At 48.1% G+C, this 21200-nt stretch overlaps 1 protein-coding gene across 2 annotated transcripts in view; it reads left to right on the forward strand.

The window, feature by feature from the left end:
- ADPRM (ADP-ribose/CDP-alcohol diphosphatase, manganese dependent) overlaps window positions 1–21200 on the forward strand; it is a 283736-nt gene that overhangs the window by 133692 nt on the left and 128844 nt on the right. The window lies entirely within an intron of this gene.

Here is a 21200-nt window from a genome sequence, read left to right on the forward strand (position 1 = left end):
CAGGCTGCTGGTGTAGGTTCTCGGGCTATGGCTTTGTCTCAGCTCGGCTCAGCCACTACTGGATGAACCTTGTGAAAAATTAATGACGCTTCTCTGCAGTCTGTCGTCAAGTTTTAGCGGAGACGTGCATTAGGTTGGTGTCTGGGCAGGGCTGTTTCTCCTGGCCCAGGCTCAGACATCAGGCGCACTGGGCTTTCTGCGGTGGTGGAGTGAGTGATGGTGGTGATACCAAAGGCCGGATTTCCCAGAGGCTCTGCTGGCGCCGTCCAGCGCAGGCCGTGACAGTGAGATCTGGGAGCTGTGTTCGTTCTGGATGCTGGAGAGGGCAGGTGGATGCTTACTTAACATCCCCGGTTCCAAGATGGGGGGGTGCCTCTGGGAACTTCCCAGCACCTGTGGGTGGGTACTACGTGTGACAAAGGGGCAGGAGCATGTGGGGTCCTGCCCCACCCCAGGCCCAAGTGTCTCTGAACTGGGGGCTGATGTCCACCCTTGCCTCTCCCGGCTTCCCCGATTATGCCCCCATGGCTTTGCCCGTGCCTGTGATGAGAATGGAATGATGGCACCACGGGAACGGAGCGGAAGGGTCTCTACCTCTCTCACAAGTTGCTTGTGAGGCGTTGGGTTGTCCGTCCCCCGGGTGCCCCAACGGGTACCCAGAGGCCAACAAAACTGCCTGAGACCCTGAAAGCCAGGCTGGCCACAGGGTGGGGGAGAGCGCTTGCTGCTGGTCCCAGTCCACGGCGGTGGGGGTGGGGGGCTTCCTCCGTGGTCTGTCGGGGAGACTCTCCCAGGGACGTGGAAGACCAAGGCAGACCAGGGAATCTTCCATCTCTGCTAGCTTGATTTCTGTACCCGCCAAACGAATGGGAAATTTCCAGCCTGGGAAGAGTCTGGAGAATCCGACTGGGAGAAATGGCAAGGGGGGCAGTGGGCTGGGAAGGGCGCGCACCCTCTGCTCAGGGGCAGGGGGGGAGGGAGGGGAATGCGTGTCTGCGGGAACTCGAGCGGGAGGCTTTCGAGGATGTTCTGCTCTGCCGTCACTGCCTGTCTCTGTGCTCTCCAGTCTGTGAGGAAACCCTCAGGGTGAGTTATCCTGCCATGCTCATAATCCAATCAGTCCCGTCTTCCCCTCAGTCCAGGCTCCCACGCTTCCTCTCCGGGCCCCAGGGTGTGGCGGGTGGCGTCGGCTCCGCCGTGGGCGAGACCAGCCCTCGCTGAGAACTTGGTCCACGTACTTGGCGTGTGTCGTAATTCACTGATTGCTCCACGGAGCCCTCTGACGTAGCTCTGTGAGGTGCGCTGCTTTCCTGGTACTTGGCTTTGCACAAATTACTTCTGAGCCTTGACTTCTCCACTTAGTGAGTGGATGTGATCATCACGACCTCAGAGAGCTTGTGTGAGGCCTGAATAAGCAAATGCACATAGCAAGGGGGTCACGAATGCAGCCACGTGATGTACAGGGCGTGTGCGTGTGTATGATTTACGTGTATATGTGTACACGTGTGTGTGTAGGTATGCATAGAAGCAATGTACATATATTAGCATATACGCAGATGAGGAGGCATTTGGGTCCAGGAGAAGGTGTCCTGGGTTGAAGCTGCGTTGTCTGCAGCTGGGACAGAAGAGGAGGTGTAAGAAGCCAGCGTGGTCCCTGGGCAGCTGACTCTAGGCAACCCTGGGAGGAAGGGCTACTGAGGGAGTTGTGCTGCAGAAGGGGCAGAAAGCAGGCCCGGCGTTGCCTGGGGGATGCCTCTTAGCCCTCTGATCCTCCATCCTGGAGCTCCCAGCCGCTGCAGCTCAGCTCTGCACCCCCTAACCCGGCTAGCCCCAGGTTCCAGGGTATGAGTGATGGGGTGACCGACCATCCAGGTCTGCCCGAAACTGAGGGATCTCTGGGACACAGCGCGGGACTCCCAGGGCTCAGCCAGGCCAGTGCCAAGCCAAGCAGGATGAACTGGTTACCCCAATAAAGGCATTGGGAGCCTCTGTGCTTCTGCACATGGGCTCTCCTTGTCTGGAATGTTCCTTCTGCCCATCTCCACAGAGCCACTCCACCCAATCTGGCCTCACCCCCTCTGCGACCTCCCCGAGCCCCCGCTGGATTCAGAGCTCCCCCTCTGGGCTTCCACAGTTCTGTTCTCTATGATTGTCTGCCCTGCCGCAGTCCCCCAAAACTCCTTGGAACATCTTTTTTTTTTTTAAGATTGTATTTATTTATTTGAGAGAGAGAGAGAGAGAGCACGAGCTGGTTGGGGGGAGAGGGAGAAGCAGACTCCCTGCTGAGCAGGGAGCCCAATGCGGGACTCGATCCCAGGACCCCAAGATCATGACCTGAGCCGAAGGCAGACGCTTAACCTACTGAGCCACCCAGGCACCCCTCCTTGGAACACTTTTTTAAATAAAAGAGTATATATTTGGAAAGTTTAATGTACACAAAAATGGAAACAAACACTGATCTAACAAACCGTCAGGTATCCACAGTCCAGCCTCGATAATTATCAATGCTCGTTCTGTTTCCTTTGACTCCCTCTTACATTTTTTTTTTTTGCATGATGAAGCAGATCCAGGCCCTTCTTCTTCAGTTGATCCCTGCAAGAAGAGATGTGTATCTCTAACAGAGAAAGACTTCCTTCCTTCCTTTTTTTTTTCTTTTTAAAAAAATAGCAACCATGATTGTAATCATACATGAAACTTACACATTACTTAATGTTAATACTCATCCCACAGTCACCTGTCCCTGGATGGCTCTAAACCATCTTTTTATGGTCAGGTGTCCACACAGCAGGATCCTGACCGGCACCAGCCCTTACTCATAGGAGCTACGCCTCCCTGTGTCTCCGAAGCCATTCCCTGCTCTACTCACACCATTTGGTTCCTGAAGCTGCCAGGCTGTCTGACTTAGCCAACTCCCATGTTCTGGACTTGGCTGGCTGCCTCCCCGTGGTGCCATTTACCACTTTCCTCTGTTCTGCAAAGATGTCTCTGTAGCCTGGGATCCTAGAACCCTGCCTGGGCCCAGAAGGTGCCTGGTTGGTGCAGAATAAATGGCAGAGGGAACATTCAGAAGGTACCTTACAACTGTCGGAGGACTTTTGCCCACATGGTCCTCATGCTAGCCCCGTGACGCAGGCAAGTCCACACTTTTTTTTAAAGATTTATTGAGAGAGAGAGAGAGAGAGAGCTGGGGAAGGGGCAGAGGGAGAGAACGTCCACACAGACTCCGGCTGAGCGGGAAGCCTGACACAGGGTTCGATCTCATGAGCCATGAAATCAGGACCTGAGCCGAATCCAAGAGCTGGATGCTTAACCAACTGAGCCACTCAGGTGCCCCCAGGTCCACATTTTGTAGAGCTTCTCAGTCCTACTGCTGGGATGGGTCACTGAGACGGGAGACTCCAGACGCAAAGATCCTTCACCATCCTCCCCGCCCTGTCTCCCACATCAAGTTGTGGGGAGTCACGAATAGGGACGCTCAGGTGGACTGTGGGTCTCCGAGTCCTCATCGGAGGAGGCCTCCCTGAACAGGAGTTGCCAGGGACAACTGGGCAGCCCCTGCCGATGCCCCTCCAGAAGGGGAGCTAGATCTGAATTTGGGAAGGGAACCTGGGGCTCGTGCCAGCCAGGGAAGCAAGTGGGGAGGGGTCCCACGATGGGCTGTGGGGCTACAAGTCTAGTGAAGGGGTGTTTATGTTGACACACCCTCTTTCACGCTGTTTGCTCCAGTGTCTTTTTACCGGATTTTAAGAACCCATCATGGCAGCTTCCTACCTTAAGAAAACCCAACAACCAAAAGGAAAAAGAAAAAGAAAAAAAAAAACAAACCCCAAACACCACCACTTTTGGAGAATATGCTCAGAGGGAATGCCTGCTTGCACCCCAGTGATGCTTCTGACCCAGACTTTGCCTGAGGGATGACATAGACACTTGGTGAGGCCCCCCGTGCTCCACAGGACCCTTGTCTACTTCTAAGATGGTCGAGAGGCCTTTTTGTTTTCCGAGGCCCCGGGGAAAATCATGCAAAGCAACTATGCAAATCAGGCAACCCCGGGAAGAGCCACCCCTTCCACCTGCCCCATCTCCCTGGCCAATCTTTGCCTCTTTCCTTTCCCATCAAGGGCACCATGGCCAAGGAGATGGGACTCGATGGCCCCAAGTCTCTCCTGGTCTGGCCCCTTGGTCCTCTTGAGCAACTCAGTTACGTAAAGGCGTCTCCCCGCCGGTCCCTCCGGCTGGGTCAGGCGTCTGCACATAGCCTAGGGCTGAGACTAAGGCCTTCTCCTCCATCCACTCCCAACTTGGCTTTTCTCTTTCTTCTTGTCTCTTCTCACACTCTTTTTCCGTGTGTCTGCCTGTCCATTTCCTCCTGTCTGACAGTTCTCGAGATGTCCTCATTTCCTGGGTTGGTGGGGGGAGGCCCCCAAGGACATACTGCTGCTCCTTTCTTTGTCGGACATATTAATGCACCAGCCGGGCCAGGTCCCGCGTGGGCAATTGGGAGCTCCCTCCGCAATGGGAATTTTACGATGTGGGGTGGGAGCTGGGGGGTGGGGACCTGAAGCCTGTGGGAGTGGAGTCTTCCCAGGGAGGAAGGTGAACATCTTCAAGGGGGGTGGATCAGCGGCATCAGAACCCGCCAGGACCTGCCATCCTCCTCCGGAGGCCGAGTCCCCTGGAGGAGCCACACTGGGGCTGTGGGACCAGACCTGGGGCAGGGGCCTGGTCAGAGGCCAGAAGCCACCTGCTCCTTGGGTGCGGCTGCCATCTAGTGGCGAGTGTGAGGTAGTGTTGCCCGTCTGAAGTTCACTTCCATTCGCCCCTTGGCACTCCTTGGCCAGCCGCAATCTGTCTGTGGCCTTCGATTAACACAGGACCTGAGGCTGGAGAAGTCGACCTCACCACGTTCGCTGATGAAGTCGATCTCACAGAAATAGTCACCACACGTGAAACCTGCCAGAGGGTTAAGGCTTGCTGGTTTCTGAATAATTTAGAAGATTCACGTGTTCGTCACTTTGTCAAGTGTCCCTTATATGCCAGGCACATTTCAGGCCGGGCACTGTAAATAAAGAGATGACCTCGGCGAACGGTGCGATTTATGTGGCGAAAGACAGGCGACTCAGCCAACGATTCCAATCCAGAAGGAGAAACTCCTGGCTGCAGAAAAGTCTGTGCTATGCTTTGAGAATACCAAGGGAGATCGTCTTAAAACAGATTGGCCCGGTAATGTATGGTGATTGACATAACATAATAAAAAAATAATAATATGTATATTAAAAAATTAAAAAAAAATTTGAGTTCAAAACAGATTGGCCCGGAGTGGTAACTGAGATGCGGGGAGAGGCCTCTCAAAGGAGGTGATGCCCAAGATGAGTCTTGAAGGACATACAGGAGTCAGAAAAAAGAACAACGGAGGGGATGTAGGTTTCGGCGGAGGAGGTGGGGCGGTGGGGGAGGGGCGGGCGGTGCAGATGTAGGTGGAGAAGGTGGAGGTGGAGAGGATCCTGATCCAGGAGGCGACGTTGGTGATGGTGGCATTGATCAGGAGCCAGAGGGAACAGACCATGGGAAAGCGTCAACATTTCGGCTCCTTCTTTTATGAATTCTCCAGCGCTCAGGTATGAACACAAGTAATCCAATCGAAATTTTGTAGTAGGTTATCTAACCAAGTATTCCACTTGTAATACTAGTATTGTGGAATTTTGGAACTGGGAAGCATCCCAAAGAAATTATATCTAATACGTTTAAGCAATTCTTCTGTTAATATTTATACTGTGTCCCGGTTTCTCTTGCTAAAATAGCGGTACCTTCCTGTGCCTTGGGTGATTGCAATGGGAACCTGATCGAGTCTGTCAGGGGCATGTATAACAGCCTGCCCAAGGGCCTCCCTGTCTTAGCTGGCTCCCTTTTCTGACCTCATCAGCACAGGAAGAATCAGATGTTTGTTCCTTTATTTCCTCCCTCCCTCCCTCTCTCCCTTCCTCCCTTCTTTCCTTCCTTCCTTCCTTCCTTCCTTCCTTCCTTCCTTCCTTCCTTCCTTCCTTCCTTCTTTCCCATCTTCCCTCTCTCCCTCCTTCTTTCCCTTCTCCCTACCTCTCTTCCTTCCTTCTTTCCTTTTAAATTCAACAAACAGCTGTGACTAGCTGCTATGTGCCAGGCTGGGCACATTGGTGACTCAAAGGTGCATAAGATTCTGGCCCTGCCCTCAGGGACCCTGACAGTCCACTGGGGGAGAAAGATAGGTAAGTAGGTGTAGACAACTGTCAACAGATAACCCATACCCAGGCAACAGGAGGATCTGGTCCTTGCCCTCCTCTTTCAGGAGTCCCCTCTCTCTTGGATATTTGGAGAGAGGGGCTCCTTAGTCGGCCGGTCCTCTGTGTACCTTCGCCCTTGACTACTGTCTGGTTGTATCTTTTTTTAAAAAAAATTGTTATTGTTATGTTAATCACCATACATTACATCATTAGTTTTAGATGAAGTGTTCCATGATTCATTGTTTGTGCACAACACCCAGTGCTCCATGCAGAACGTGCCCTCCTCAATACCCACCACCAGGCTAACCCATCCTCCCACCCCCCTCCCCTCTAGAACCCTGTTTGTTTTTCAGAGTCCATCGTCTCTCATGGTTCGTCTACCCCTCCGATTTCCCCCCCTTCATTCTTCCCTTCCTGCTATCTTCTTCTTCTTTTCTCTCTCTCTCTCTCTTTTTTTTTCTCTTAACATATATTGCATTATTTGTCTGTTGTGTCTACCTTTGTCCCGGTCCATCTCAGGCCTCTCCGTGCTGCCGGCCACCCCCAAAACTCCACCGCCCACAGGGCATGTGCGTGTTGCAGATCCCTACTCCAAATTCGAGAGAGAGCACAGGATTTCCAGACAGGGAACCACTTAATTATTTTTTCTGACTCAGAACACTTTCCTCGAGCACAGCTGGGCTGACATAGAAGGTTAAACCCTTCCCAGGGATACCTGCATTACAGGATGATACGAAAAGATTGACTCTTTTCTTCTGACGTACAGGTTTATGACTTTGAACACGTGTATAGATTTGTGTAAGCACCACCGTAATCAGGATAAAGGACCCGAGGTGTTCCCTCAAGCTATCCCTTTCTAGCCCCTCTCTTTCGTCTGGCAATCCCTGATGCGATTCTCGTCTCTGTAGTTTTGTCTTTCCAACAATGGCATGTAAATGGAATCGTGCACAGTGTAAACTTCTGAGACTGGCTTCTTTCATTCAGCATCGTGACTTCAGGATTCATCTGAGCTGTTGCTTGTACGACTTTGTCCCTGTTAGGGCCGAGTAGTATCGCTTTGGATCGATATATTGGCTTGTTGATCCATCCACCTGCTGAAGGGCATCTGAGTTGTTTCCCCTGTTTGACAGTTTCTGCTAGAGCTGCTAGAAACACTTGTTTCTAGTTTTTTTTGGTTAACCTAAGTTTTCCTTTCTCCAGGAGTGGGCCTTCTGAGTCGTAGGGTAAATGCATAATTAACTTTATAAATGCTAGGCTCTTTTCCAGGGTAGTCACACCATTGGGATTCCCACCAGCAATGTATGGGAGTTGCCGTTGCTCTGCATGCTCATCAGCCTTGGTATTATCAGGGTTTTTTTTTTTTTCTTTTCTTTTAGCCAATCAAACGGATGTCTAGCATTATCTCATCTCTATTCCACATCCCCTCCTGACGAATGATGTTGAATGTCTTTTCATATGCTTATTTGTCATCCTGTGCCCTCACCAGTGAAGTGTCCGCTGATGTCCTTTGGCCATTTTTAAATTGGGTCGTCTGGCTTCCCATTGTTGAGTTTTGAGATTTCTTTCTTTCTTTTTTTTTTTTTAATATTCTTTTTTTTTTTAACGATTTTATTTATTTATTTGAGAGAGAGAATGAGAGAGAGCACGTGAGAGGGAGGAGGGTCAGAGGGAGAAGCAGACTCCCTGCCGAGCAGGGAGCCCGATGCGGGACTCGATCCCGGGACTCTGGGATCATGACCTGAGCCGAAGGCAGTCGCTTAACCAACTGAGCCACCCAGGCGCCCGAGTTTTGAGATTTCTTGACACATTCTGGGTTCAAGTCTTTTGTTAGGGGATATGTGATTTGCAAATATTTTCTTCCAGAGACCAGGACCCTGCACCCCAATGCCTGGCCTAAGGCCCATATTGATGAAGACCTCAGCTATATTTGGGAGGAAATACAGGAATACTTTCTTCTCCTTCTCTCAAGGAAGTGTTTGTGCTTAAGTCATGGACAGTGGCCCTCCATAATTTTCCAACGCCCACCAGCTAATGTGTGCTCTTCCTTGGCAGAGCATGAAGGGCCATCTCTGTCCTGCACCGAATCCACTGGTGTGGGTTTGGATCTCAGTCCACTCATATAAGCCAAAACTATCACCATCCTCTTATTTGTTTTTAAATAACAATGTGACTTCTCTCTTGAGCCACCATTGTCCTTGAGTGACAGAAACTTACTATCAGTTAATCTAGTTTTCCTTTCCACTTTTTTGGGGGGGCTGTTCTGAGTTTGGGGGATGCCAGAGCCTGGAGAAGGGGCATCTGATCTTCAAGTCATCCATAGATGCTGCTTCTAAGCAGGTCACTGCTAAGCCTCTGCTGGTTTTACCTTCATGGCCTTGTTGGATTTGAAGACCTCACCTCTACTTCTCCTTTACTCTTGGGTCCTCAGAAATCCTCTTGGTTCCACACTGCTTGGGGGTGGGGGCAAAAAATTGCACAGCAGCCATCCAAGGTGATATTTCTCTGGATTAATGAATGGCCATCTCTCATTAGCATCTGGTCTCCTCCCTGCCCCTTTTCTGGAGCTCCATGTGGAGGAAGGACTTCAGTCTCCCCTGCTGTATTTCCTCCCAAATATAGCTGAGGTCTTCATCAATATGGCCCTCAGGCTGGATAGTGGGGTGCAGGGTCCCAGTCTCTGGATATCATGTCTATGTTTTCTTCCCTTATCCCCTGTTATAGACTGAATTACATCTCCCTGCCCCCCCAACCCCAAGTTCATAATTGAACCCCTAACCTCCAATGTGATTGTATTGGAGATAGGGCCTTTAAGGAGGTAATTAGGATTAAATGTGGTCATAAGGGTGGGGCCCCAACTCAACTCACCAGTCCTGGTGTCCTTATAAGAAGAGGAAGAGACACCAGAAGCACATGCACACAGGGGAAACACCATGCAAGGATGCAGAGAGAAGGCTGCCATCTGCAAGTCAAGGAGAGAGGCTTCCAGAAGCAACCATTCTTACCATCCAATTGATCTTGGACTTCCATCCTTCAGAGCTGTGGGAAAGTAAATTTCTGTTGTTTAAGCCCCCCAGTCATGGTGCTTTGTTATGGTAGCCTGAGCAGACTAATGTACCTCTGCCTCTTAATTCAGGGAATCCTTTTCCATGGTTGGATGTGGGATGATGGGGTAATGCACATGGTCAGGGGTGGTGGAGAAGCCTTTCTCATCTCAAGGCTTTTTTCTTGACTGTATCGCTTGTGTGGCATGCCCTTTTATTCTTGTCTGTGCACCAGTCCATCCTGGCTTTTCGGTAGGCAGGGCCCAAGAACATCAGCCAAGGTAGACTCTAGCCGAGAACAACAGTGAATACACCACATGGAATGGGTCACATCAGCAGAGGGGACCATTCCAGTGACTCTTGATCCTTGTTACTCTGAGATTAACACAGCATTGTTTTTGCAAAGGGGACAGTGTTAAGCTCTTTGAAAAAAGTTGCGGACCAGGACCTTAGCCATGGAAAGGTCTTAGACTTTGGTGAGTCTCCAAAGCACCATGGGTGTGAGGCCAGTCAAGGAGCACAGAAGGAGCTTGGCCAAGGAAGAAGTGACACTCGGTGTCAGGCAGAGCCCAGAGCCTTGCAGAGAAGTGGAGTGGGTTGCAGATCATACTGGCCTCAAGCCAATTTACCTGTGAACTTCTTGTATGGGATTATCCGTGTCCTTGTTGTATAATCCACTCAAAAGGTCATTTCTGTAATTTTCAGTGGAAAGAAATGTGCTCAGCCTGTCCCAGAGCCACGCAGGGTAGTGGCAGGGGCAGGCTTCACTGAGCCACCAAACAACACCACCACCAAAATATTCTATTAACTCATTCCCTCAGGACGATGATCTTCTTTCTAAATACGGTGTCGAGGTCTCTCTTTGCTGATTCTTCCCCAAACAAGGATCTGCACCATGATTTCTTTCTTTTTTTTTTTTTTAAAGATTTTATTTATTTATTTGACAGAGAGTGACACAGAGAGAGAGGGAACACAAGCAGGGGGAGTGGGAGAGGGAGAAGCAGGCTTCCCGTGGAGCAGGGAGCCCAATGTGGGGCTCGATCCCAGGACCCTGGGATCATGACCTGAGCCGAAGGCAGACGCTTAACCATCTGAGCCACCCAGGCACCCCTGCACCATGATTTCTTACAGATTCCACTAGCAGAAACAAACAGGGCTGGTAAATTGTACAAGCAGTTTCTATCACTAAAAATTAATAAAGCACCTTCATTAGACCCCTGCTCTATCTCTAAGTATATACTGGGATGGGGGGAGGGGAATGCATAATTATAATGAACAAGAGCACTTCCCTTCCATTCTGAGTGGCATATTAGAAAGGCTTCCTGAAGATATGTTTGTTAAATCATCTTAGTTATAATGCAATTTTCCCTTTAAGCCCAATCTAGGAATGTGTTCCTTCTCCCCTAGTCAGTATAGCTCCTCAAGGACACGGGTGGTGAGAGATTCTGCCCGCACGTCCCCCACCTATAGCACATGGATTCATTCAAAGAATGCTTCCTCACTACCCGCTCTATCTACTTCAGGCTCCAGGATGTTTCTTCTACATGGTAGACCAGAAAGACCCGTAGCCTCTGCTCCCCATGAGCATTCAGAAGAGCAGTAGGCATTAAATGGGTTGTTATGCCAGTAATTACTTCATTGTGATAAAGACTAGAAAGGAGAAGTACAGGAGCCATGAGCCTATGTCATGGAGGATCCTGACCTAGTTTAGGGGATCAAGGAGGCTCCCCTGAAACTGGAACATTTCAATAGAGACCTGCAGGCTGAGGGGACCTCATAAGCCAAGACCCAACCTGGAGGAGCCTGACTCATTTGAAGGGTAGTTAGCAGGAGAGCAGAGAACTAGGGAGAGTGACTCATGATGAGGCTGGAATCGCAAGCTGGCTCAGACCTTGCTGGACCTTGTAGGCTGTGATAAAGCTGTAACAGAGTCTTAACAAATGCTAACTTCCATGTATGAATGAAAGACATGTCAGAAAGATGGCTTTCCTTGGGTAGCCCTGTGTGGGTTTCAGCATAACGGTACAATGGTAGCGATGTTCTAGTAAGGGGAAGGTAGGAGATATTCCTAGGTAAGCCTGGGGAAGAGGCAGGTTTGGGCAAGGGTAGATTGTAGGATTTTTGACAGGTTGGGGATACCCCAGGGTGGAGATAGAGTGAGTGTACTTCAGTATTTGGTGCCTCTGGGAGTGATAACGAGCTAAGTGTGGGCCCCTAAAGCTCCAGTTCCCTCCTTCCTTTCCCAAGATACTGATCTCAAAGTCAGGGTTCCAACCCAGTGGAAACCCTCAAACAAAGCTTGTAAGAGAGGACTCCAAGTCCAATGAGGTCAAGAATTGCCCCACAATATTTTTGACATGTCTGGTTCCAGATGGCTTGTTGAAGGACACAGGGTGCCCTCTATTTCCAGCAAGGAGTTCCCAATAGTGGGGATGAGTGTTTAGGGACTCTGGGATCATGCAATGGTTCTGTCTCTCCCTAATTCTGTGTAACTTAAATGGCCTCAGAAGTAGACATCTGCACACAAGCCAGTAGACATTGCATATGTTCATCCATTAGGGGAATTGTCTCCAGGATATTCCTGTGACAAAGACTTCTAGGGTCTACCCACTAACCCCTCTTGCTTTGTAACAACTGCAATTGCATTTGGGCAGAAATATTTCTGTATTTGGTAGAATAGTCTGGACTGGGATAAGAACAAGTGTCCAAAGTTCAGTGACTCAATGTAATCGAAGCTTATTTCATACTCTCAAAATAATATTTGGCAGGGACTTAGCTTGTCAAAGCCTCATTTTTCTATGTGGTTACTCAGGGACCCAGGCTCCTTCCATCTTGTGGTCATGCTGCCTCTCAGGGCTGTGTCATTATTGTCTGCAATGAGGCGGCAGAAGGAGAATAGTCATTTTGGAAGGGGAAAATGTTTGGAAGAGCATATGCAGGTTTGTTGGCCAGACCTAGAAGCAATATATATATATATATATATATAACCTCCTTTCATATTCCACTGGATAGCAATTAGTCACATGGCCACCTCTAACTGCAAGAGAGAAAGGGACATGTAGTCTGGCCACGTGTTCAAGTAGACCTTGGTGGAAAACCAGCAGTCTCTGCCACAGTGCTGACCAAAATCTGTATTTCATAGTCTCCCTCTGTATTAGTTATCTATTGCTGTGTAACAAAGTATCCCCAAGCCTAGCAGAATAGCGCCATAAAAAGTTATTATCTCCCAAAGTTTCCGTGAGTCAAGAATTTGGGAACAGCCTAGCTGGACGTTTCTGGCTCAGGGCTACTCATGAAGTCGTGGTCAACACATTGGCCAGGGCTCCACCCAAGTTGTGGCAGGGTGTCAGCAAGTAACCTGAAGGCTTGCCTGAGGCTGGAGGATATGCTTCCAAAGTGGCTCCACTTCTAACTCCAAAGGACCAGGGAAGTTAATGTGGGTTGTTGGTAGGAGGTCTCACTTCCTCTACATGTGAACCCCTCCCTTGGGCCCCCTGCATGTCCTCACACCATGGCGGCTTGCTTCCCATCTTCTTCAAGGATGGGCACTCTTGGCTCGTTTACCCTTCCCCTTCGTCTTTCTGATGGTCTGGACCATGAGTGTAACTGTCATTGCTCCAGTGGTCATCTGGGGGCAACAAGGAAGTCTTGAAGGGATGGGACCGGTTACAAAAGGAACTCAGATACTGATGACATTGTGGATTCACTACAATATCCCTGGGGGAGGGGGGAGAGGACTCATTATCTGATTTAAACCAGTATACTGGGGAATGTGGGGAGGGGTCCCTGTTACTTACAGCCAGATACAGTTCCTAATTGATGTGACTTCTATGCACCAGCTATTGACCTGGGCATCGGAAAAATAAATTTGAGGGAGAAAAAGGTCCCCGTCCTCTGGTTCAACAGGGGTAAATAGTGGGCAGCCTATGACAGAAAAAGAACCCTTTCTCCTACAAACCAACAGCATTCAAATGAGGTTGTAGAGGAGACTCACCAAATGGAAGGTAAGCCCATGGAGCTGTGATCTTGGTCTGTTATGTTTCCTGCTTTATCTCTTGTGCTTAGAACAGAAGCAAAGGTATTCCGATAATATGGACTCAATGAATAAAATGGAAACAGAGCGTGTCTTCAAATTAGAAGAAAATGTCTTCTGTAGGGAGAAATGATGATGAAGGAACTTCTTGGATTTCTGGCTGGGCTGGAAGACAAAGCCAGTTGGGCGGGGCACTTAGGAATTGGGTTCACACAAGGACCCTCGGGAGATGGAGGCGAACTGGGCACCTGCATCCTACACAGTTACCTTTGTAAATCGCTTTCCAAGCATATGGGGCTTACTGTGACATTGATTACGGTAGGTTCTGGGTGCTCAATTTGCCTTGAAAGTGCTTCTCCTGAAAGTCAGAATAGCAATTAAGGAAAGCATGGGGGAGAATATTAACCCATTTAATTAATGAGGTCATTTGTTTTGCTGAGAATCTCACCAAGGTCTTTGAGGAGGACTCTTGCAATGGATTACACCCCCAAAGGATGGACATTTTCTGTGTATCCCATAGAGTCACCATCCTGTCCTGCAAAGCCAATTGCTGATTTTAATTGACATAACTTGTCCTTTTATACTAATTTCTCTGTGGGCGTATTGGACTCAAGCTGTCCTCCCCGGTGAGGTTCTCAAAATGGATTACACAATTTCAGTCAGTGTTTGTAACATCCTGGACCCCTGTCCTAAGAATAAGTATGAAATTAAACAGCTATGCTGTGCTACTTCCCCTCCCTGCCAATGTCAAAGAGGACACAACCTTGGAGTCTGACCCCTGCATTTGCCAAGCTAGCGACTTTTGCACACTGTCTCTTTCCATCCAATCCAGATGGGTGGACTCAGCATTGTAGATACATGCCCAGGGCCTTCCCCTGGGTCGGGGCCCTACAAGGTTCACCAGTGCTTACAGAAATAATTGGAGTTAAAAAAAAAAAATGTCTCCAAAACACAGAAAGAAAAGATTAATTAAATCTTTGCCAAGGTAACGTTAATCACTGAGTCTACTAAAATACAACTCAGCACTTACATCACTGTATGTGAATTACGTTCAGTGTGGGCATAGTTTAATATGATGTAAAATCAGAAGTATCCAAACATGAAGATAGCCAGTGCCTTTGGAAGTCCTAAAATGTCTTTGGGTCTTCCTCACTTCTTGAAAGCCAGGTGAGATTATTCTAGAACGCTGTGGAAATTCAGAGCCCTCCCTATGATTGCTACTATGGGCTGTGGTTCTGCTGTGGGTGTGATTTATGATCTTGCATCCCCCCCACCCCCTCCCCACCCCCAGCTCTCGGAGTTCCTTTAGCAGAATTAACGCAGCTTAGTGGTCTCTCTTATTCTCCCTACACCAACTCAGCTGCCCAACTCAGCTTGCCCCTCAGTGTCCACAAATCCCCCACCTAAAGAATAACCTTAGAGAAGCAAAGGCAAGATATTACAGAACAGCAATGCTGACAACTTCAGACCGTGCTCATAAATCCCTTAGCTACCCGTAACTTAGCTCAAAACGCTTCTGGGATCATAAATCACCCCTGGGATCATACAGATTAAAGTTAACCTCCAAGGCGCACCCTCTGAGGTGTTTTGCAACACCGATAGCCAATTCTCCAATTCTCTGGACATCCAACTGGGTGTCCGACAATTCGATTCAATTCTGACGCTGAGTACCTAGAGTTAGTGTCAGATTCCATAGCTTTAGGAGCTCAGTCCCACTAGACTGACCCCACCTCAGACACCAGTGACAGGTCTGGTGCCTCTCATACCTCTGACCAACCAGTTATAAATGGTGGGTTCCCATGGCACCCTCCTCGGATTCAAAATTTGTTAGAATGGGTCACAGAGCTCATGGAAACACTGTACTTTCGTTTACTGGTTAAAGGTTGCAATTTAGGAATAGCAGGATGGAAGAGATGCACAGGGCAAGGTGCGGGCTTGTGGGTTGGGGGCAAGCAGAGCTTCCATACCCTCCCTGGGTGCACTACCCTCCCCAAACCTCGGTGTGTTCACCAACCCAGAAGCCCACTGAAACTCTTTGTTTCAGGGTTTCTAGGAGGGTCCATCACACAGATATGATAGATTCAATCATCCAGCATTGGTAATTGAACTCAACCTCTAGCCCCTCTTCTGTCCTGAAGCTATCTGGGGGTTCTTTTTTTTTAAGATTTTATTTATTTATTTGAGAGAGGAGTGAGAGTGAGAGAGAGAGAGAGCATGAGCAGGGAGAGGTGCAGAAGGAGAGGGAGAAGCAGACTCCCTGCTGAGCAGGGAACCCGATGCGGGACTTGATCCTAGGACTCTGAGATCATGACTGGAGCTGAAGGCAGACGCCCAACTGACTGAGCCACCCAGGCGCCCCTATCTGAGGGTTCTCAACCATTAGCCAACTCAGTAACATACAAAAGACACTCTTACCACTCCAGAGTTTTCAGGATTTTGGGGAACTGTGTGCCAGAAATATAATCAAAGACCAAATATTTATTTCTTATTATGCCACACACCCTAAGTAGGAATCTACACCCCAGAGGTAGTAGGTAAAATGCTTCATATATTGCTGCATAAATCTATACCAAAAGGTTGATTGATTGAGCATAAAGGGATATTTTATATTTACATGTAGATCTATACACACATATATGTATTTATACATGCACACGCTTGTGTGTGTCTGTGTGAAATGCATGGAACCCAAGAATGTGGTTGACTATTAAAACTCCTGGCTTGATTGCCCTCAAGTAAACAAGGTCTAAGAGCCTGCTGAGCCCACAGACTGGGTGTCCTGCACCCCAGTATCCTCCCAATATCTGGGCAGGAAGTGTCCCGGTCCTGGGCTCCATGCTTGAAAGCAAGGCTCTGCAAACTTTTTCTGTAAATATCTTAGGCTTTGGGGGCCTCAGTGTCAGCGTCACAACCACGCATATCTGCCATCGTGTCATGAAGCCAGCCATAGACAACACTTAAATGGATGGGTGCGGCTGTTTCCAATTAAACTCTGAAAACAGGCCTGGGTGGGGGGTGGGTTTGGTCCCTGGACTCCAACTTGCTACCCTAACCAGTGACGCCAGATCTACCCACGAATTACTCAATAGCATAACCTAATAAATCCCCTTTTCCCCTTTAAACCAATATGTTTGGGTTTCTGTCATTTGGGATAGAAACAGCCCTTGCTAATAATAATACAACAGGGAAGCAAGGAAGAAAGGTGAAGGAGCCCCTACATGAGAGCAGTTCTATTCAAACTTTCGTGCACATAAGAATCACGTGGAGAGGACATCCAAACATATGTCTGGGTTCTGCCCTCATCAATTCTGATGCGGGTCTGTAGTGGGGCCCAGAATTTGCATTTCTAACAAGCTCCCAGGTGGAGCACACTTGTGTAGCAAGATCTGTGTCCCAGATCAGTGGTTCTTTTTTATTTTTTTTATTCTTATGTTAATCCCCATACATTACATCATTAGATTTAGATGTAGTGTTCCATGATTCATTGTTTGTGCATAACACCCAGTGCTCCATGCAGAACGTGCCCTCCTCAATACCCATCACCAGGCTAACCCATCCTCCCACCCCCCTCCCCTCTAGAACCCTCAGTTTGTTTTTCAGAGTCCATCGTCTCTCATGGTTCATCTACCCCTCCGATTTCCCCCCCTTCATTCTTCCCCTCCTGCTACTTCTTCTTCTTCTTCTTTTTTTTTTTCCTTAACATATATTGCATTATTTGTTTCAGAGGTACAGATCTGAGATTTAACAGTCTTGCACAATTCACAGCACTTACCAGAGCACATACCCTCCCCAGTGTCTATCACCCAGTCACCCCATCTCTCCCACCCCACCCCCCACTCCAGCAACCCTCAGTTTGTTTCCTGCGATTAAGAATTCCTCATATTGGGGCGCCTGGGTGGCTCAGTTGGTTAAGCGACTGCCTTCGGCTCAGGTCATGATCCTGGAGTCCCGGGATCGAGTCCTGCGTCGGGCTCCCTGCTCAGCAGGGAGTCTGCCTCTCTCTCTGACCCTCCCCCCTCTCATGCTCTCTGTTTCTCATTCTCTCTGTCTCAAATAAATAAATAAAATCTTTAAAAAAAAAGTTGGTTAAGAATTCCTCATATCAGTGAGGTCATATGATACATGTCTTTCTCTGTTTGACTTATTTCACTCAACATAATACCCTCCAGTTCCATCCACATCGTTGCAAATGGCAAGATCTCATTCCTTTTGATGGCTGCATAATATTCCATTGTATATATATACCACATCTTCTTTATCCATTCATCTGTCGATGGACACCAGATCAGTGGTTCTTGAGCCATAGCGAGTGTCGGGATCACTGGAGAGCTTGCTAAGACACAGGTTGCTAGGCACCATGCCCAGCATTTGTCTGGGTCTAGGTCTAGGCTGGGGCCCGAGAATTTGCATGTCTAACAGCTTCCCTGGGGATGTCAGTGATGCTGGTCCTGGGACCCCACTTTGAGTAATGAGTCTTTGGAGGACCCTCCCTTGACCCTTTTCCAGCTGTGCCCCTCCCCAGCGAGGAAGAAGTCTATGGGGTCAAGGGCCTGTGCTCCCTGCCCCCAGACCATACTCTCAGTACTCAGGATCCCAGAATTCCATATCAAGCAGCCTTGAGCCGGCTTCCAGAGCCTGAATGGGGTCTTTTATGGGGAGGAGAAGTGATAGTTGGAGGAACAGCTTGGGTTCACACACTGTGTGAGGCCCTTGCAGTTTAGGATAGAGCCAAGTTTGGGAAGAATTGGGCGGAGGGTCAGACCAGGGCCCAAACATTCTTTCCCCAAAGGAACAAGTGGAATTTCTTCCTCCATTTGGGGCCATCCTCACTGGGGACAAGGGGTTTGAGCAATTAGGAGCATGGGCTCTGGAGTCAGGTATACTTAAGTTCAATCTTTGAGTCTGATACTTAGTGACTAATGACCTCAGGCAAATGATCTAAGCTCTCGGAGCCTAGTCTCTACATCGGTAAAAACTGGAATGATGCTGAATGCTTGCTTCATTGGTATTTTGGCAACAGTAAATGCAGGAAGGTACATAAAGCATTTAGCGTGAGCCTTGACACATAACACATGCTGTTCCTGTTGTTGTTATTGTCGGTTGCTGTTTTAAGTCCTTGGGGGCTATGTGTTATTCATGACTGTCCTTTTCGTGTATCACACCAGAGCCTGCCAGGCACCTCCGAGGAGGAGACCAGCTGCTGCAGCCATCCTATACTCTCTCCCGCTCACAGTTTTGAGTCTTCGTCTTACAGAACACGAGTAAAGGATATTAGAATCCAGAAGATAACATGCCTTTTTATAAATGGCTAGTCTGAACTACTCATCCTATAGAAAAATAAGGCCCTCTCTCTCTCTCTCTTTTTTTTTGCCACTGTAATTACAAGGTTCAGGAGGCTGTCTATTGTGGTCCAGACAATGATGTTTGCTGAAAGCAGTGCACGCATGATTATTTGACCCTTGCTCCTATTTTTTTCCAAGGGTTTAATTATGTGTTCATTGCTTTCACGATGGCCTTAGACACAGCCCTATACTCGGATACTTGTTGGCGCGTGGCTGGGGGCCCCTCCTTGTGTGTGTAGGAGAGTTCCAAATTCCAGTAACAGCAATCATAACATACCTTGTTTTTTGTGTACCAGGCTTTGTCCTTGAAAACAGGGCTGTTGGTAGAGCTTTTGTCGATGAGAATGGAAATGTCCTCTACGGCTGTTGTTTGACCCATAGCCACCAGCCACATGTGGTTAGGAGTCCTTGAAAGGTGGCTAATGTGGCCGAAGAACTAAAGTCTTAATTTTCTTTCATTTTAACGAATTTAATGGAAAATGCGGGTTAAGGCAGCACGTGTTTATTTGATCTTCACAACCCCTCTGCGAGAGGATTAAAGAAAGGTATCATCTTATGGACGATGAAACCGCACACCACATACTCACCTGTGTAGATAAAACAGGTAGTCATCACATCGTGTGATTTAAATATAAGTCATATGGGGTGCCTGGGTGGTGCTGTTGGTTAAGCGTCCGACTCTTGGTTTCAGCTCAGGTCATGATCTCAGGGTTGTGGGATCGAACCCCACGTCAGGCTCCACACTGAGCGAGGAGTCTGCTTGGTTTTCTCTCTCTCCCTCTGCCGCCCGCCCCCTGCTCTCTCTCTCTCTCTAAAATAAATAAATAAATCTTTAAAAAATAAATAAAATACAAATCATAGAGGGCCCTCCCCACATTCCCTCAAAATTATTCTGTAATCAGGCTACTGCGGGGGATACAGTTTTCAATGATTTGAGTAAAGACAATGGCAAGAATTTGTTTTTTTTCCTGTTAGAGGTCACTGGTCTGCTTGGCCTTACCAAACAGCTGATTGTTCCATAGGTAAAAAGTAATCATATTAAGTAGAGATTGTATTCTTCTTGCCTTTGGGAAGGAATAATCTTTGGACTAATGCACTATTGAATCAGAAGGTAGATCATCAAAAAGGGGGACATACCTGAAATGCATATGATAAGCAAGAGCTGAAATATTCCATGTGGAAAGAGTTCTCTTACATTACTCCAGACAAGCCAAGCAAGTTGCATGCTGGACACTCGATCCTCATTTCACAATGTCCGTCACACTCGGAGCCCCTCTCAGTGGTGTGTCTTAACTTCTACTTCATTATGCTCTCAGCCAATGGGGCAGGGTGGGGGGAGGTTGCTCCCCAGAGGACATTTGGCAACCCTAGCAGATAGTTTAGTTGTCACAACTTGGGGTAGAGAGGTGACTGGAAGCTAGTGGGTAGAGACCAGGGACGCTGCTAACCATCCTACAATGCACAGGACAGTTCCCTATAACAAAGAATTACCTGGCCCCCAAAGTCAACATTGCTCAGACTGGGAAACCCTGCTCTAAGCCCTTGCTGCTCGAAGTGTGGGCTGTGGACCAGCATTTCAGGCATTGCCTGGGAACTTGCAAGAATTATAGGACCCGAGGCCCCATCCCCAACCTACTGAAGCTGAATCTGTGTTTTAGGAAGATACCCTGATGATAAGTCCATGCTGTATTGTTTGAGTTCTCATCTACGCTGCGAACCCTATACACTGGTCATAGCTGATTGCTTTAGGGCAGCTGATCTGTAGGCTGTTGGATGTAATGTCCTCTACAGAGACACACCTGATTAAACAAAGCACTTGGCCCTCTCTCTTTGAGAGTATGGACCCAAAACACGTAGAGAAACTTAGTGGTTGATAGTGAAGGCAGAAGGAAAAATCAGGAAGAAGTGCTAGCTCTGTTAGCAAATGCCTGAGGCAGAGAAACACGGGTGGTATCAGAGTGCCTGGACCCCAAGAGCGGTGTGTGGGACTGCAAGGACCAGAACCTATGGCTGATGGAAGGACACTTTGAGTGTTCGATGACTCAGGTCATTTGAGTTACCTTGAAGCTTGAATTCTCTGCCAATTTCCTTTCCTCCATAAGACCTCTTTGGCTGTTCTTGTGTTTCCTACCAACTTACCCCATCACCAAAGGTGATTACTTCTTTGAAACCTAAGAAAGCCTAATTAATACATGAACCAATAAGAAGAAGACAAATACTCCATTAGAGGAAAAAAAGGACAAAAAAGCAACATTCAAAAATTCAAAAGTGCTCCTTATATATACTATATAGTATACAGATACTAGGAGTGATCAATTAGAAAAAGTCAGACTTTTAATATGAAGAAAAGCTATATAATTGTCTACAAGGACAAAAAGGAAGATATGAATGAACAGGGGCATGTTATATTCCTGGTGGGAAATCCCATCCTTAATACGTTGATTCTATGCAAACTAACCCATAAACACAAAGCCATTTCAATAAGAGCTCACGGGATTTTTCACGGAATTTTTCAAACTGAGGGGAAATA

This window comes from Mirounga leonina, unplaced genomic scaffold (genome assembly GCF_011800145.1).
Source record: "Mirounga leonina isolate KUSES-001 unplaced genomic scaffold, KU_Mleo_1.0 Mir_488, whole genome shotgun sequence".
In the NCBI taxonomy this organism is placed as follows: domain Eukaryota; kingdom Metazoa; phylum Chordata; class Mammalia; order Carnivora; family Phocidae; genus Mirounga; species Mirounga leonina.